Here is a 19,213-nt window from a genome sequence, read left to right as displayed (position 1 = left end):
TCATACTGACACTCACTCCCTTCCTATTCTTGCCATCTTTCAGTTATTGTTTTAACTGTTTGTATGTCGCTAATTATAAAACAATAGAAAATCAATTGTGTCTCGCGTTTATCTGAGCTCCGACATACAACGGGTGTACAGACAAATAAACTTTCTGTATCTCTGGCAACAAATTAACAGTACTTTACAGGATTAGAAGGTAAAGTAAATTATTTTTGCAGATATCGGAGGATACGAAGAAGAATCCCTAATTATTCCATAACAATTAATATCGTACCATTTCATAAAATTAATAAATTTACTGTCAGGAATTCTCGAAAAAACCTCAGAACACTTTCCAAGCTACTTTTAAAGACAACTTTATTTTGCTCTATCCTTAAACAGCTGTCAAGCATGATAAAAATTTACAAGTCAATGCATATTCATGGTCGAAAATACTTCAGATCTAGGATGGCAATCAAAAAACAACGCAGAGCAACACAGCTGCGAACTTCTAGCGTATCTTATAAAATTAAAATGAGGGAAACTGGTTGTTATTGGTTCTTGGAAACAAGGCTCTTTTTGTAATTATTTATTTTGGTCCTTTGATGCGCTATTGCAAAAGTCAAAAAAGGACCGTCAATAAAAGTCTTCTTCCTCCTGCCCTGTTCGCAAGTTATTTGGTGTGGGCGCTATATATTTTACGCTTCCATTCCTCTCTGTCGTCATACTAACATTCACTGCCTTCTTATTCATCTCCTCTTTCAGGCAATCCATCCGTCTTTTCCTTGGTCATCTCTGCCTCTTCATATATGCAAAAAGTAAAAGCGTTTGAAGAAAAAATCGTTGATATTAATATTTTCTAGACAGCCCGAGGTAGTAAAACAAGAGCCTATTCACTGATGATTTCCCATATCTTAGTACTATCTTTCTTTCAATATATACTTATGCTTAACGCTAAAGTTTGTAATGTACGGATGTTTTTTCTCTTTCACACAAAAACGACCGAATGTATTTTCACTAAACTTGACACTTGTATACCTTACATACCAAAAAAATATAGTCCTTTCACGCAAATACAAAAATAACTTCCTCAAGACGCGATCAAAACCGCAGAAAACAGCTAGTATCAAAATAAAACAATAGAACATTAAAAAAACAGCAGAACGTACAATGTACTGTAAAATTATCAATCAAGTGAAACGATTGATTGAATAACCAATGAATATATTCCCTTTGTAACAATGTCGTCGGTTTTATGAAATACGTTTCTTTGCAAAAAATTGGCGCCAGCTCTGACCTAGACTGGTAATTATGTAAGGATGGGTTAGACTAGGGAGTCTAAGGCTTTTTTATTAATCATAAGCTTTTTCTAGACTTTTCTATGTTAAGATTGTGGTTGTTTTACGCTGGTGGCTTTGCATTCTTTGATTGTTGTGTTTTATTTCATTCAGTTTGAGTTGTTCGATATCATCAGCCTTTTAAAGAAGTTTTTTATTGTCCCACTGCTGGACACAGGCCTCTTCTCGCACAGAGAAGTAATGAGCGTCAATCATCGCGCTATTCCAAGACTTTAAAGTCCAGGTTTCCCTCGAGATTTTTTCCTTTTTTTGTCCATGAAGTAATTCTTCATGTATATCTTAGACACCAACGATTGTGTTTCGGATGGCACGTTAAACTGTAGGTCCCGGCTGTCATTGAACATCCTTGGCAGTCGTTACGGGTAGTCAGTAGCCAGTAAGTCTGACACCAGTCTAACCAAGGGGTATCGGGTTGCCCGGGTAACTGGGTTGAGGAGGTCAGATAGGCAATCGCTTCTTGTAAAGCACTGGTACTCAGCTGAATCCGGTTAGACTGGAAGCCGACCCCAACATAGTTGGGAAAAAGGCTCGGAGTATGATGATGATCCATGAATTAATTCCTCAATGTTTTGTAGTTGTTAAGAACAGTTCTTAAACTGATTAATTATTAGAGTTTTTGAAAGGGTTTCTACGTTGCCACAGCGCATCGCACCAAAATCATTCGATAGTGGATAGAGATTTTGACACAAACTAATAAAAACCTTTACTTTATACAGTAGTTACTCTAAATCTCAATCTCAAGTGGCTCAGCCTTTACATTTCCCGTCTCTTAATCACATTATATGAGTATAAACCATTCCTTAGTTCCGCGAACATACGCTCGATCACTCCTGATACGCGTAAAACAAATACCACGTTTACAACAATACAAAGTGTGCCATGTATATAAATGTACGTTTTCCGATATTCCTTTGTAAGTAATGATTTATTATTCTTCTTTGCTATTCATCAATATGCTTTGTGATTCGAAGAAATGCGTCCAGTTTTTTTCAAATGGCCATTTCTTCTTTTAATAATCAAATGCGATTGAAGATGATTGGGAATATATTGTAATCTTTTAACCTTGTCTTCCCCTCTTCTGAGCCTTTTCCCAACTATGTTGGGGTCGGCTTCCAGTCTAACCGGATGCAGCTGAGTACAATGCTTTACAAGGAGCAACTGCCCTATCTGACCTCCTCAACCCAGTTACCCGGGCAACTTAATACCCCTTGGTTATTACTGGTGGTTTTTTAACCTTGTATTGTCTTCTGTTAATCTAGTAGATAGCTATATACAGTAATTTGTCACAGCCGAAAAACGTCCACTTCTGGGTTTTGCCCATACTCACCGCGCTAGGCATGCGTGTTGGTGAGCGCAGTGTGAGATATTAGCTTCGAAGATGCTGCTGCCCATCTCCGAGAAAAGGATATTAATATCCCACTTAAGAATACGCTAATAAAGACCTACCAAATTAATTAGTTTGATTGCTTAATTAATGTTAGTTTTTGCAGCCACTGTCAGTTTTTTGTCCCTTTTTGCTAATCCTTCCTCAACTACGCAGATTTATTTACCTTCTTGTCATACTACAGCCCTGGTAAACTGATGTCTATCCATCTATAGATCATATATTCTATAGATGAACTTCCAAAGATCGTTACATACCTATCCCTCGACAATTAAACCCAGCATCATTAAAAAACTAGGACACAGACCTCTTACCATCATACTATTACAGCCAAACCCACATAAGAAAAAAAAACAAGTTAAAAAGAATTTTATTCTTGCAACGGTATTTCAAAAACCATGACGAATCTAATATTATTGATCGTATAACGTAAACCGTGCATAGCACGCGATGCTGTTTTTGTACGAAACTAGCTGACTTCCCGCGGTTTCACTCGCCTCCCGTGGGAACTACTGCCTGTACTGGGATAAAATATAGCCTAGGTTATTGGGGAAGAGTGTAGTTTTCCAACAGTGAATGAATTGTTTAAATCGGTTCGGTAGTTTCGGAGAATTTTGGGTGCAAACTAACAAAGAAACAAAAAGAAATATTTTATATACCTATTAGTATAGATAGACGGATAGTATAAAATATCTATGACATGGATACATAAAATTTTGGAATAGATACGTTTGTTTGACGCAGTTATGATGAAAGAAGTTGTCAAGATATACCACCTTTTGAAATCGCGCAGGATAATGATGAATTCAGAATAAATATGCGTAGAACAGACTTCATTGTATCAAGCTCAGATACAGGCTTGACCAAGACCTTGATGGTTGACGCTTACTGGGGGGGCGTAAGTTCAGCAGTGGTCAGTAATAGGATGATATTATGCTGATGATGAAGGACTGGTACTAAGAATCAAGTTTGTAGATCAGGCCAATGAATTATGAGTAGGTTTAGGCTACGTAGATGGTAATAACTTTAAAATACATAAGCAATATGGCGCCTTCAAGCAGTACACGTACTTCATGTAAAAATAGACGTTAAAATTAATGTCATAGGACTCCAATTCATACATAAATCAGACTAAAACCAAACTTATCTCGCTCCTAAATCTAATACTTTTGACCAAATCGCAATTCCTTGTAAATGATATGCAATATTTTACTAGTATGACGTAAAGCTGGCCATTATCCGCTATAGCAATCAGTTCAAGGCAAATCACTAGAAGACAAATGAAACACGACATTTAACTTTTTATTACAAAGATTTTACCTTTAAAACTTTGACTGAACACGAACGGACGTTGTTCAAAAAAGTGTCAGAAACAAACCCGATGATGATGACGGAGTTGGAAACGAAAAAAACATAGTTTTAGAAGACAATTGAGGTAAAACGATTGTAATTGCTTTTGTAAAAACTATTAATGCAGACTTTGATGCACGGTTTACTGGGAAATGACTTAATAACGTCAGAATTAGGTAAGATCTGGCTTGGATTGGAAATATTACAAAGTAATCAAAGAAAAGTGCTGATGTTATTAATATTACCGTACTAAAGATTTATTCCGAATACTATCTATGAACTCATAAACTTACGAACTAAATGCTAAATGATATTTTTTACATTTATCGTGAGTTCAGTAGATATAGCTCTTTGGCCGTGAAAACTATTTGTGTGTATCTGTCCCGTTGCTGTCTTTTTTCCGACTAAAGTAACTTCGATTTTACGTTGTACATCTATCTTCTGTTGTTTCGTAAAAACCTTATGATCAACTCGACTTACCAAGACTTTGACAACTTCTAACATCTAGTTCTGAATTATTATCAACGTAAAAAGTTGTATCTATTTCCCTATTTCTATATTCAAGCGATAATACTAAGATTGAATATTAGAAAGGATACCAGCGAAACTAGTTCTAACGCCTATCAAGCTGGTCTCAGACGCCTCCCGGATGAGATGTCAACTAGCATAAATCTAGATATAATTTAAACATAGCTAGCCATGTTAGATCATTTGACTCTGTCTGTCTATGCATATATCTGCATACTGATGTTGTTACAATAGATTGAGGATTAGATAAAGATATCTTCGAGAAAAGAGAAAATAGTGTAGACTCTACACAAAATGACAGGCGAACTGTATTTTTGTTAACAGCCCTCTAAAAAGATATCTCTGTTACCCTTCTTGAAGAGGGTTAAGTTAAAAACCACAATAATATACTATTGTTGTCAAAACCAAAAAGACACGGGGATATTATGAATAAGAAACTATTTCCACTAACTATTCATCTCCTTCATTCACCTTTACATAAAAAAGGATAAGAAATCCTGCTCTATGAAATATGAACCCCAAAAACTACCCCTCATCATCTGCCTAGACTTTTCCCAACTACATTAGGGTCGAATTCCAAAAAATCTACCCTTATAATCCCAATAAAAATCCAACCCCAACGATAAATAATATAATGTTAATTTGCGCGGCAAATCAGTAAACAGAGTCGCGTGTCGCGTCCGCCATTTTGGACTTAACCTCATTGACAGCTAGCCGTAATGGCCGCCACAATAGAAAGGGCGCGAAGTCATTGTTGTATAATAATTAATCTTTTAAAGCAAAAAATAGCGTCATTACAATTCTATGACACTTTTTGTTACAAGAAAAATAGTTTACTTGGATTTGTAAAGGAAAAACTGAAAAGTATTAATTGTGTTTTTTGATATTGTCGTGATTTTGAATGTAATTGGTGGCAATAAAGATTTGAATTAATAAAGTTATCTCGATTAGATACAAATCTAGCCTTTAAGCAATTAAATGTTTAACATAGTATGAATAAAAATAAAATATTTAAACATAAAAGTAGGTGTAGTTTCTAAAAAAAATATGATATTTTCCATCTTCGTTCTTTTGTATGCGTTATAAAAGGAATCTTGTAATTGAGGCAACAACAATAAATAAAATCAAAATTAAAAAACAATAGATCCTTAACCACAGATAAGATATCCTGTAGCGTCTATGGTGTCAATTCATTACAGAGTGTCATTTACGCGTTGTCTATGAAAATAACGTTTATTTTTGCGTTCATTGAAATAAACTTAGATTTATTTTCTATTGTTCATTGAGTTTTAACAATTAGCAAAGCTGATGTTTCTTTGCCTTTTCAAAATGGACAATAAATTCCTTGTTGATTCGTATTTTGTACTGAAAGACAGCCATAGAAATGTTGTTTTTAGGGTTCCGTACCCAAAGGGTACAACGGGACCCTATTGTTTTCGCTCCTCTGTTCGTCCGTCCGTCCGTCTGTCACCAAGCTGTATCTCATGAACCGTGATAGTTAGAGAGCTGAAATTTTCACAGATGATGTATTTCTGTTGCCGCTATAACAACAAATACTGAAAACCAGAATACAATAAATATTTTGGGGGGCTCCTATACAACAAACGTAATTTTTTTGCGCAGTTTCTAAATAATGGTACGGAACCCTTCGTGTGCGATTCCGACTCGCACTTGGCCGGTTTTTAACGATTATTACAACGACAATTCATTTTCAGTAACGGTTTTGCCTGCTTCCTGAAAGAACTGTTTTTTGAAGCATTATAAAGGACAACATACCAACATGTTATATTGCAATTCTGATTTAAAAGCTATTTTACTGTCGAGTTCAATAATTTGATTGTCCAGTAATTTTTGCGTAAAAGAGGAACAAATATTTACAGATAGGTACATTGAAGTTTCATAACGATTTTTATACACCAGTTATCTTTATGTTTATATTTTTTATTCTTTTCATCAGCATCATCATCTACCTAGCCTTTCCCCAACTATGTTGGGGTCGGCTTCCAGTCTAACCGGATGCATGCAGTTGAGTATCAGTGTTTTACAAGGAGCGACTGTCTATCTGACCTCCTCAACCCAGTTACCCGGGCAGCCCAATATTTTAAGAGTAAGACTATATGTTTTTTATTCATCTATACTTACGAACTTGCTTTTTACAGCAATAAAATTACGAATCTTCATAATTATGCGATAAAATTAACCAAACGTAAAATATAAGTCGTAAAACAAGAGAATTCACATTAAACAATGTAACTGCGCATGTCATTCTGACATTACACTTCATTGCAAATAAAACGACCCTTTTGATACTGTCATGACATGGTACTAAATAGTGTCAACTGTCTTTTGACGTTAGATGTGGGTAAATTTTTCTGCCACCTGGTTTACATAGTTTGACGTATTGGTAGGGATGTGCCATGATGAATTTATCGATATGTGTAGTCGATAATTGTTATTGTCAAGTAACATTGTAGTTGAAATGTAGGCACTTAAACTATGCCACTTTTTTTTCAAGTAAGTAAATTGAATGATTAATGAGAAATTGTATTTGCGAACATGAATAATAGTTTTAGACTTTGTTACGGCGATGTAAAGTTAGCTAGCAAACATTTTGTTCTACTGCTGTTCTAACTATTGAATAGAATAGAATACTTTTTGTCCAATTTCTTTTACGTGACTTTATTTCTATCGTACCTACCTTCTCAAAGAAATACATACTCATAACAACGTTATATTGCACTAATACTAGCCTATGTTACTCGGGAAGAGTGTAGCTTTCGTACAATGAAAGTTTTTTCAAAAAACATATTTCCTGTTTAATATATTAATTTTTGTCACTTCATTGCGCCAGCGGCTAAACAGATTCTGGTGAAACTTGGCATATAAATCAAAACAATGTAGAGGTAGGTACACTTTATTTTAATACGTTAAAAAATTCGCTGGTCGAAAGCTAGCTCGTCAAATAAATTCAAATATTTTTACCTACAGCCCTAAACCAGTTAATTCAAAGAGACAACTGTATGTAATAGTTATTTGTCCAATCGGATTAAATAGTATCGGTACTTATCATATGTAATATGTTCGAGTTAAGTGACATTTTGTACCGCAGGTGTCTGAACATAGTAACATAATCCAGGGATAACATTGTATTGTATTGGCCTTTTTTTGTTTTCTATTTAAGCTGGAAATGTTTAACTGTAGGTCTCAGTTAATAAAAGTCATGTTTTGACTTGAAAATAGATTTGGGAACGTTGGTTCCTTCCTTCTGTAGATTTTCAGGAAAAAATCCTGCTAAATAATAATTATTATAAATGGAAAAGTAACTCTATCTGTCACGCTTTCACGTCAAAACTACTAAACTGATTTAAATGCTCGTTACTCACTCAGACTGGAGCCTGAGAAAGGGCAAATAGGCTTATTTTTATCTAGGAGCTTTCAATCTAACTGGATGCTGCTGAGTACCAGTGTTTAACACGGAGCGAATGTCTGTCTGACCTCCTCAGCGCAGCAACGATACCCGATATGACCTGTTGAAAGAACTTTTAACTTCTGACTACCAGCAACGATTGCCATCATCAAATGACCAATTCAACGTGCCTTCCGAAACACGGAAGAACTAGCCACACAGCGCTTACCCATCCTTTCATATTTCAACCTATGCCTGCTACTAAACCACGAGCCACCTTTCACAACTAAAACCCTTAATTTTTCAAGCAACGCAGCTATGATTTTAATCAGTACATGACAAAGAAACGGTAGATATACATCAGCGTTTTCCTAGTAGCCGCTAGGTGGCGTGAGTGCGTTCGCGTGAGATGGCACTGCAAGATACACGGGCGTTTCTTTTAGTCTGTCCTGATTGCTTTTGTGAGCCGGGAAGTCACTTGCAGTGGATTGTGTGATAGGTGATTTAGTTTTAAGTGTGTAAGTACCTACTGTCTTGTACTTGATACGAAGGGTGAGTTGCACCATTTACCTATAACGATAACCAAAACATAACTAGCCGTATGCTTGTCCCCCATTTGTAATTTGACAACAATTTTTTTTTCGTTATCGTTGTAATTCATTGGGACATCTCACCGCAAATATTAAAAATTTATCTTCACTCGTTTTGATGTCAGACTTTTCAGAAGGAAACTGACAAAAGAAGTAATCGTTACTAATATAACTAATAAATGCAAAAGTATATTTTGTCTGTCTTTTGTACTTTTTTGGCGTGCAAAACTACTGGGGCCCGATTCTCCTAATTTTACTTAAGCGACATACGATTGACGTTCGACTCGATTCGACTGAGATCCGATCCCGACTCGATTACGATTGAAGCGTATGTGGCATTCCGCTATTTTTTCTTTGAAATAAACGTTTTTATCCTTTTCTGTCATTCAATAATGAATAATTTTGTCTGCAAATGATTTACGATTGCAAAATTATTGTACAGCAAACTACCGTATAGACCAAAATTACCAAAATAGCAGACCAATCGCACACCAATCAAATGTCAATCGAATACGATTGGTCTTTTATTAGTAGCAGAATGCCCGATATGGTTAAAACTGCTATTGCGATCATATTGCGATTCAATTTCTATTCGATTTTGACATTATTAACTTAGGAGAATCAGGCCCCTGAACCTCAACAGTTTAATACTAAAAGAACCTGAAATTAAAACATACACAAATATTCTAATCCTTTTGAGTGGGTTGGAAAAATAAACCTTGTAACTGTAAAATATATATGTAAAAACACAATTTTTTCAAGCATGCATCAAACGCATCACGATTAAAAATGAATTTTGTCTGCCATCCAATTAGATACAGCTAAATTATTTCCTTTTCAAAATGCAGCATATTATTTAGAGGTCGAATTTGAAAATGTCAAACTATAAATTCCCTGTTCCGTTATTTAAAAAAAAATCTTTTATTATCTTAAAATGCTTAATTGCCATGAATTTTTCAAATTAAGATTTGATTTAGTCCAGAATATTTTGAATGAAAATTAATAATTAATCGCCGAATTTAGTTGCATAATCTGTTTTATTTGTTGTTTGATATTGTATTTTTAGATTTTCAAAGCAGAGTCTTTCCTGAACGTTTCAGAATAACCATAGACATTGAAGTGTTGTTCGCTAGTCCGAATCTTAAAGTGTTTTAAAACTTAGCGTAACTTTATCTAATCCAATCATCATCTGGTAATGTTTTTCAGTTATAATCGACTTTTATACATGTTTTTTTTTGCTATCATTTTTACGAGAGCAAAGCTCATTACTTTTTAGTGACTTTAAAACTGTAAGAAACTTTAATTACAAGAAACATAATAGCGTCGAGCTACAAAAATACATTATGTGTGTCTATTAGGTATATTTTTAAGCAAAGAGTAGTTGCCCATAGAAATCTATGTGGCATCTTTTATCAACTATACGTATTACCATCATAACCATATTCCCATCAATAGACTCTATTTCAATTTCTAAACATCAACTCCGAAAATTGGTGCGAACTAATAAATAAAGCCGGCACATTGGCTCCCTTTAAAAAAGCCCTAAGAGTTAACATTCGCTCGAACGACATTAATAAATCATTTGTCAAACGCGCCATTTTGTCTTATTAACCTTAAAAGGAAAGCGCGGTAATTACATAGGGTGCTCCCGCGCACCTAGGGATGGGACACTAGTCGATGTTGTTAGTCGATTAAATAGAATTGTGAAGTTTAGTTTACTTAGTGAAATATTTACATTAGTATTACCAATATATAAAATTGAAGCAGTCGGTCTGAGTCGGTTCGATTTGAACAATTGTTTCCCTGCTAGTTTTGAATTTAGCGATATTGTTACATAGGATTTCGGTTAAAATAAAGCTAATGTGCAGTTGTTCAAGCTTGGCTTTTGTCTGCGAAATTATTATCTCATCTCTTACACTTCCAAATACGTATTCACTACAAATACATTCAAAAAATAACCAATCAATCGAACAAAAAGACTTTCATTTTAACAAAAGCTGATTAAATCGATTCAAAAATCGACTAACAATCGCATAGACAACGGGAGCGCATCACTAAAATCGATTGAAACGTCTACAAACTAATATAAAGAGCTACTGTGGTGTGTCAATTAAATTCTTTAATTTAATACGATTCGTTAGGCAGGTCATTAATTGTACTATAATGGCGATTTTTTTGTAATACGTCTAGCCGAATTGACAGGGCGTTAGAATCATGTTCATTTGTTACAATGGCCGACTTTCAAGATGGATTTTGATGTTTGCGTGTTAGAGAAGTTACGCCATCGGTTTAATGAGTATACTTGGATTTATGAACGTGTATGTAGCGGGTATGTGGTGGAATTCTTTCGTTTTTTTTTGTGAGGAATATGTAGGATTTTAGATGTTGAATTGTTTTTTGTTTTGTTGGTAACTAGATGTGTTTTTGGATAACTAAGAAGATAGAAGTAAAAGTTTATATCTATGTGCATTAATCTTATAATCAAGTGTATCAATACTTTTTTATCACCTAAGAACCTCCACCGTTAGAGTTAGAATACTGACTGTTCTCAGTCAGATATCTATCCTTTAATCCTACAAAACAATTTATAAAAGAATTTTATACCTAACTTTTTCTAGTTTGTTAATATAGGTAACTATACATATCTAAGTATATTGTTATATTTTAGCTTTCTAAAAATAAAAAAAGAAGGTGGGCTATTTTTCAGCGTTTCAATATCTATATTTTACAAAACCCAAAAACAATACCCAACCAAGGAAAAAAACAACGTATCTAAAGATCAATTTAACCCCCAAAACGCACAATAGCTCACAAAACGATAGAACTGTCACCATAACATATTCATAAATGTCAACATGTCATGTCAACAATCGAATAAGACATCAAGTGACATCGATTAGTCGCGATAACTCGAATAATCGACAAAATAATCGACTAAGTCGACTAAAACTATTGATTTAGGAGCTACTGACGTTTATCAATGGGAATCAGATAGTAAGTATGTCAATTTTGTTTTTTATTACAGCTTATTTTGACTGCCTTGATTTTTTTGTCCATGTTTATCGCATTTCAAGTGTGAGTTTTTGTGTGTCGTGTATCGTATATAGTATCTACTAAATAGTTCTTGTGTTTACTGATAGGAAGAAGATAATGTTGATTGTCATCAGCCTTTTTGCTGTCCTACGACAGGGCATGTATAGATAAAAAGAAGAACTCTTTAGAGGTTCAAGCTGAAAACCAGCGCTTAGCAACCCTCTTGGGGGACCTAAGCATAAAGCTGACGCTTGAACCTTTTGCTTCCAGTACTATAGTTCTGTGTGTATTACTACTCCTAGCTGTAATATTGGAGACAATAAACGTTTATTCTATTCTATTCTTCTATTCTCTTTAGATACAGTAATATTTTCTGAGTGATATAACTTTTTGGGAAGTTGTTATGAAAAGAATATGAACCCTAGGTTAGCAAATACGATTAAACACAGCTAAAAGACTGCAAGCCGACCCCAACTGAGCTTAGAAAAGGCTAGGCAGAGGATGAAAACACAGTCGTGTCTATAACAACTTATCTCCCAAACTTATCAGTAAACCCTTAAATAATAAATACAAAACTGAATTTCTCACACAACCACCGATTTTAAGTCCCAAAAACCACTTACCAGGTGTCGAAAACCACACAGTACGTAATAATAATAATATAGACGAACTCAAAACGTGTATTAACGATAATAATCAATGTGTGAATAGTAAAACAACTATTAACTGGGACTAGGAAAAGGGTCACTTGTAAATTATTGATTGGACTGTGAACGCGAAGAGATAGACACAGAATTTTATATGAAGCGGGTTACGATATTTATTTATAAGTAAAGGAGTTTAATAAGTACTTTATTTACAATAGTATTATAAAATAATCATTTACGAAAAAACCTAAATCTTAGATCTAGAAAGCGTCAAAAAAGTGCTTTCTCTCGCTGTCAATTGGGATCGTGCCGAAAAGACTGTAAGCATTTGCACGCTGGATGGTAATGCTTATCCTTTTTCCAAGGTTTAGAAGCCTTCTGGTCACGGGAATCATGAACCAGACTTCTAGATAAGTCTTTAAGTAGAGTATGGGCATACAGACTCCACGGCCCGGATTCAAACCGAAACGGTTCAAAAATATAGTTGCCACCTATTTCGCGGCGCCATTTGATAGAGACATCATAAAATAGGCTGATAAACACAATACCCTCTTTTGAATTACAGAAAAATAATCTAGAGCAGTCTTTAGCAAAAGGTTGTGACTACTATTCTACTTCACTTTATTCTACCATAAATCCTGTTGTAACGAAATCTTTATAATTCTTGCGTATTAGTTTTAATGAATGGAAGTTAGAAGTCCATAAAAGGCTGTAAGACGTCACGACCCGTCGGCACTAAATAGACACGCTAAGCTACGTACTAACGGCCCGATCGAATATCCTATCTGTTGTTTTGCTTAGTAGAGGTAAGAATTTGATAGTACTTGTAAAGGACTAGTAGGCGAATCCACAGATACGTAGGTAGTGTATTGGGAACGGTCCTAAGCTTACACGCTTGTTAAATGTTTAACAAGTAAACGTAGACCGAAGTGATAGAAATAGGAAATAGGAGAATAATAGAATAGAGGTAGTCTTATGGCAGCCCTTACCGCGGCTCTGGTACCCAAAGGGCTCCATAATGAACATAGGTGGGTTAAATCCAGTCAAAGTCTGACAAACACCCTATAAAGTTATATAATGTTGACGCAGAAGTATTGTGTACTGATCTCTGCGTTTTTACCCACGTCCCGGGAGAAACACATCCTGCAACCGGGTAGAAAGAAGGTTATGTCCTTTGTCTAGCTCTAGTCTGTTTGTTTATCATACTTGATACTTCTTTTAAATTAGTACGTACCTATACATTAGCATTGGTGTAACAGCGCGACAGACCGAGTTACTTTGACATGTTACTTTCGTATATAATATTAATAAGTATAATATCTAGCAAAGAAACCTATGCATAAGCCTTAATCTCCTTGTCTTGATAGATCACACAATCACGAATTCCATAGAATAGACAACTAGCCATCGTATGATCCCAAATAGGTACGCAACGAAAGAGTATCAACGCCGAGTTGAACTACAGGTCAAAATCCGAGAATAGTTAATTAAAACGAACCTCTCGATCTTATGAATAAAACCGGTATTTTTAACAATAATTGCCGTCATAAAAAACTACATGTTATTACTCGTGAAATCGGCTGTATTTTAATATTTATTGATTGAAGGATCCATCTTGATTGATACAAATTTTGAGGAAATAGATGCTGATGATGACGAAAAGAATTTTAAAGATGATGATTTGGCATTAAAGCAAATTTTTAGATTAGTGCAATGTAAATATGATAGTGAAATACGAGCAAAACGTATTAATAAAATAGATAAAAAAAGCGGCTGCGATGCTACGGACATGTAAAAGGGAGACCACTTGAGTACATAAGCAATGCGACACTCAATCTCGATATACCCGGTCGAAGGCGCAGAGGCAGGCCAAAACTGAGGTGGTTGAGTGTCGTAATGAATGACATGAAAATTGCGAACTCGAAGAGGAAAATGTCCAGGATAGAGCGAAATGGAAGAAGAAGATACGGAAAGCGGACCCCGTCACAAGACGGGATAAACGCTAAGAAGAAGAAGACACCCAAAAGAAATAGCGTACTTAGACACGTAAGTCTGTTTATGGCGATGTAATTTTTGTATATGACCAAAATGAACTTTCTTAAGTCATTTTTTTTCAAAATCTACTTACTTATAGACAATGTAGTTACCTAATAGATAGTCAAAATGAACTACTTAATTGTGAACTAATAAAGAAACCTACGCATTTATAACCTACCGTTTCAAATTACACTAAAACCTTGTATGGCGACGATAAAATATTATGAGGATCAAATAAATGCCTTAAAAGTTAAAGATCACCCACGCGTTTAATCAGTGTTATAAACCAAAGTTCAGTGTAATATGTAACTGTTTGAGTGCTTCAGTTAACTGTGGAAACTACAGTCTCTTTTGAACCAAGTTCTCTTTAAGTTGAGACTATAGTTCGGCCATTCAGAGAATGCGTTCCTGACACGTCGCGATTGAACTGACTGAATTATAACATTCATTGATTATTGATATAATAATGTTGTTTTAATGCTCCTCAATTGTTAAAACGGTAAACAACCAGCAAAAATATTTTTATCGTAACTGCAACGCCATTGCAAAGTTACGTCGTCAGTTCAATCGCGACGTGTCAGGAACGCATTCTCTGAATGGCCGAACTATAATTTCTGCCAGCGGTTTATCAATGTTCTGAGGAAAATACTTCCTGAAAACGGATAAAAAGTATTCTATATGTTAGCCTGATATATAAGCTATGTTACTGCATAGTTTCATCAAAATTTATTTGGTAGTTTTTGCGAGAAAGAGGAACAAATATTAAAACATATCCATCCATCCGCACAACTTGCACGCTTAAAGATATTTACGGGATACCTAGGTAGTATTTGGAGAAAAAAATTAAAGATCATGTACCTACCTCTAGATAGGTAGATAAATAAATACATATAGATTTGAAAGACGAGTAATACTAAGCTATGTAATAAGGGTTCGTTACCCGGTCCTTTCATCCGCGTCACAAGACTCCTGCATAGGTACATAGGTAAAGCACATTTACACCAATGAGGTTGATAAGTTGAACACCAAGAAAGAAAATAATGTTTTAGAGAACAATACTCCAGATATAAATCCAGTTATCTGCAGCGATTCAAAAGTATTTCAAAGTTTTTGCTACAAAACTGAGCGTGCGTTTTATCTATAGTTTTTATGCACCACAAGGAAAATATAGCAAAATAAATCATAAAACCAGAGTTATTAATCTGAAAATAATTACAATGATCATACTGTGATGATTGATAAATAACCTTGTTTGTTACCGTTTCATATAAACTAAGATTATTATATTAGTCTCAAGATAGATAATGCAAAATTAATTATTTACAATTGACATTTGCAGGCTGATATGAATTAACCTGCTAATGTTATTAAAGTTATTCATGCGGATAAAGTTGTAGTTAATATTGTAACTCAGGTGTTAGATACAATGTTTTTTAACTTTGATTACGTCTTAAAAGTTGTCAGAAGTTATTCGATCGAATTATAACATTGAAACATTTACAAATCGGCTCTTTAAAAGTTATTAATGCAATTATGAAATCTAGACTGGTGCACTAAATAATTCAAATTTTAAAAAAAATTGCGTATCCTCTTTTGTCATTTTGCAAACTGACATTGACAGCTCACAAAAGAAATGCCTAAAGAAAGTGCCGCTTTTTTTATAAATGTCACTTTTTTAAATCTTTCTATTAATAAAAATATATGATGAAAAAAGGTGTTAGAGATATGTTCCGTTAACGATACCTGCTGGTAGCTCAACGGGAGGTCTGAAGCTTAGACATGATGTTTTGAAAGGTGACATGAAAGCTTACAAACTGACAGAATCACTAACTAAAGTTTGAATACACGATTTAGAATCTTAGGTTACTAGTTCAAGTCTTTTTGGTGATTATGAAAGTCGTCAATATATAAAATAATTAAGAAAATTATTTTAGAACTAGTTTATGTTTGAAAATATGATGAGACATTAAAATAAATTGACATACATAAGGTTGGTGATCGTATTTTGCAAGTTACATGCAGATAAAATCTATCAAACTTATAACAGATTTTCAATGTCTAAGTATCTGATAGTATCCGAAACCAAGATCTAGTTGTAGAAACTTGTGAATAAACGGGATTCCTCATATTTTTTTACAAAAAGGAATGTGTTAGATATATTTATAATCGACAGAACATCGTAAAACTCAATCCCAACAGTGTATCAATCCGGATGAAGTTAAATGGGAGTTCCTTTACGATGAAAGGGATTCGCCGACGCCGCATTTCTCGAAAACCAAAAGAAAAAAAGGATCTCGTTTGAGAACAATGTAGTTTGTGATTCATCTGTGAGCGTTATGACAGAGAGATTTCGAACTTTGACTTTGGGAAATAATCCTTCGACATTCTTGTTAATTCTTTTTTTACATTTCTAGGTTATTTTCCCACATTGAAAATTATACTTTTTACTAGGATCGCTGGATGCAGGTCGCCTCCAACAGAACAGGTATCTGTGGAGGTTTAAGGGGGAGGCCTATGTTCAGCAGTGGACGTCCTATGGCTGAGATGATGATGATGACTAGGATCGGATTTGTTCTGTCACTAGACTTTTACTAATGAAATAAATGAGATAGAGAGTTTGCTTGTTAGCTAGCAAAGTTGTTCAACTGATTTGTCAATTTTTATTGGAAGTTCTTCTCTGGACACGTTTCGAACTTCGGAAAATAACTATCATACGTATTTACATAGAAAGTTAACGTTATACTGTCCAAAGCAACTACTTATTCCGTGTGAAATCTAACTTAATAAAAATTGGTCTTTATATTGACATAATTGGTCTTTAAATTGTCAAGTTAATTTTTTAATGGCGACAAGTACTTTTATGGCCTTTTAAAAAGATAAAAGAACAATAAGTAGTTAAAAGCCAGAGATACATGAGGCTGACATATATTATGCGATTGATTTATCTTAGAATGAAGAAAAAATAAAGGAAGGTACAGATGAAACATAACTTTCTGCCACGCCTTCTGGAGTCTCTTTAGAAAGGATTTTGATAATTAAGAGTTATTGCTTATCTTTTAACAAATACATTGTTATAATTGAAAATTAATAGTTATCATACTTATTAAAATGTAGCCATTGCATGAGTTTTCCGAAAATGGCGGGAATTTTCTCAATTATTAATTTTAAGGTAAGTATAGGACCAATTTATGGTTCATATTTCAAAGATCATTTCGTTTATACAACTTTTGGTCCTAATACCTAAGCTACGCATTTGTGTTTCTTTCATAAAATTATTATTCATCAAAATTTTTTCTAGTATTTTTTTCCAAAATGGCTGTAACAGTGTTTCGACTGATTGCAATTGATTTCTGAATAAACTTTAGTTAAAAAATAAGTTTCCGAAATAGCTTAATGCAATGAGGACCCCTAGCGGGTTCTAGGAGCGGACCTCGAACATAGCTTTAACCCTCCCGAATTCTTCAAAGCAAATATATGAAAAATCCATAAAAAGTAGAATTTTAAAACTATTTTTTATAATTAGAAAACCAGTTAATTCTTATTGGCGTCTTATTAGGCCTAAATTACTTTGCAATAAAACGATCGCTTGTGCGAAAATTTTCGCAATAACGCTTAATTTTGAAACTTTGGCTCAACATGACGTGATTTTGAGTGAAACTTTTTGGCACCCAAAATTATTTGGGCTCCTATGTATTTTTTTAAATTTTAATATAAGTTTGTTGGCTTGCAACTGATATTATTGACTTATTTTGCTCTTAGAATGTAAGAAATTGTAAAAAGAAAATTGACTTACGGTTTTTGTTGAAATCACGCGATATCACACAGCATCACTTTTTCACAAATATTTTTTTAACACCACAATATTGTCACACAAAATTTTATTTAGTTTCTATATTTTACACTGGTCTTTTCGTACACTGGTCCTTCCCTTCGAGATCTTTGAAAAATCGTTGATTGGTCGAATTCGAATTTGGAATCGAAAGGTTTTTTTTTATTTGTAACAGATCGGGTACAGCACTAGAGAAGTAAGGCGTAGCAATCAAATTTATTATTGCCAGCAATTAGAAAGAACAGGACAGAAAGATAATTGCCTATCAATTAACGATCCATGCATTACGATTCAGCAATTACGAAGCACGTGGCATCATTTTCCAATTTTACTTCGTCGATAGTCGATTTCGATTTTCGCCGCGCCAATATTACGTCACCGATGTCATTTTTAATCACAACACTGGTTCCTGTATCGAGTCTAAACGAGTCATATTATTCTTCGAGTTAAACTATAGAAAATCACAGGCGATCACCACACACTAAACACAAATGATAACAGTCATCAAGTTTCGAAAAAACCGAATCGTCACTGGCTTCGAAAAAAAAACACGCTCGCAGACGCACACAAGCACAAAATTCTGTCCAATTAAAGATAATGTTTGTGGATATTTTAATAGCGTACCCCTCCGAAGAAACCCGACACAACCAACTCCTGTTGGATTTAAGCACTTAATGATCGGTTGGGGGAAATTGTGCGAGAAACGAACAGCCCAGCGTACCTCTATCTCGCTCTAATTAGTTCCGCAAACCGCCACATGTATAGGGATTGTGGCGCCACTTCTGCTATGTAGGCGTGGCCTAATCCGAGGCGGTATTTGACAAAGGAGGAGCTGTGTTCTGATTGGCTGGCGGTTATGGCGCGATTTTTTTCGACTGTACGTGCACGGAACGCGGGTTGGCAAAGTAAGATCGATCGTCGGCGCCAGGGTACTATTATATGTTTTTTATGGGTATTTTTTGGCGGTGTTCAGTGCTTTGGTAACCTGTTATGGAAGCCACGCCCACTTAGTCGGCCACGGTCAGACAGAGACACACGGGCTATCAATCGAGATTCAAGCCGTAGGGTT

General features: G+C 34.8%; 1 protein-coding gene across 3 annotated transcripts in view; it reads right to left on the bottom strand.

Annotated features, from left to right (window-relative positions):
- Positions 1–18,811, bottom strand: part of LOC124643379 (homeotic protein distal-less-like) — a 115,287-nt gene extending 96,476 nt beyond the window's left edge. For all 3 annotated transcript variants that reach the window (XR_006985930.1, XR_006985931.1, XM_047182355.1), the window contains exon 1: positions 18,109–18,811. The gene's annotated coding sequence lies outside the window, so the exon portion shown is untranslated. The remainder of the gene's footprint in view (positions 1–18,108) is intronic.
- Between the last annotated feature and the right edge of the window lie 402 nt (positions 18,812–19,213).

This window comes from Helicoverpa zea, chromosome 27, assembly GCF_022581195.2.
Source record: "Helicoverpa zea isolate HzStark_Cry1AcR chromosome 27, ilHelZeax1.1, whole genome shotgun sequence".
Taxonomy (NCBI): Eukaryota; Metazoa; Arthropoda; class Insecta; order Lepidoptera; family Noctuidae; genus Helicoverpa; species Helicoverpa zea.
Note: the sequence above shows the minus strand (reverse complement) of the source record. Positions and strands in the feature narration are given on the sequence as shown.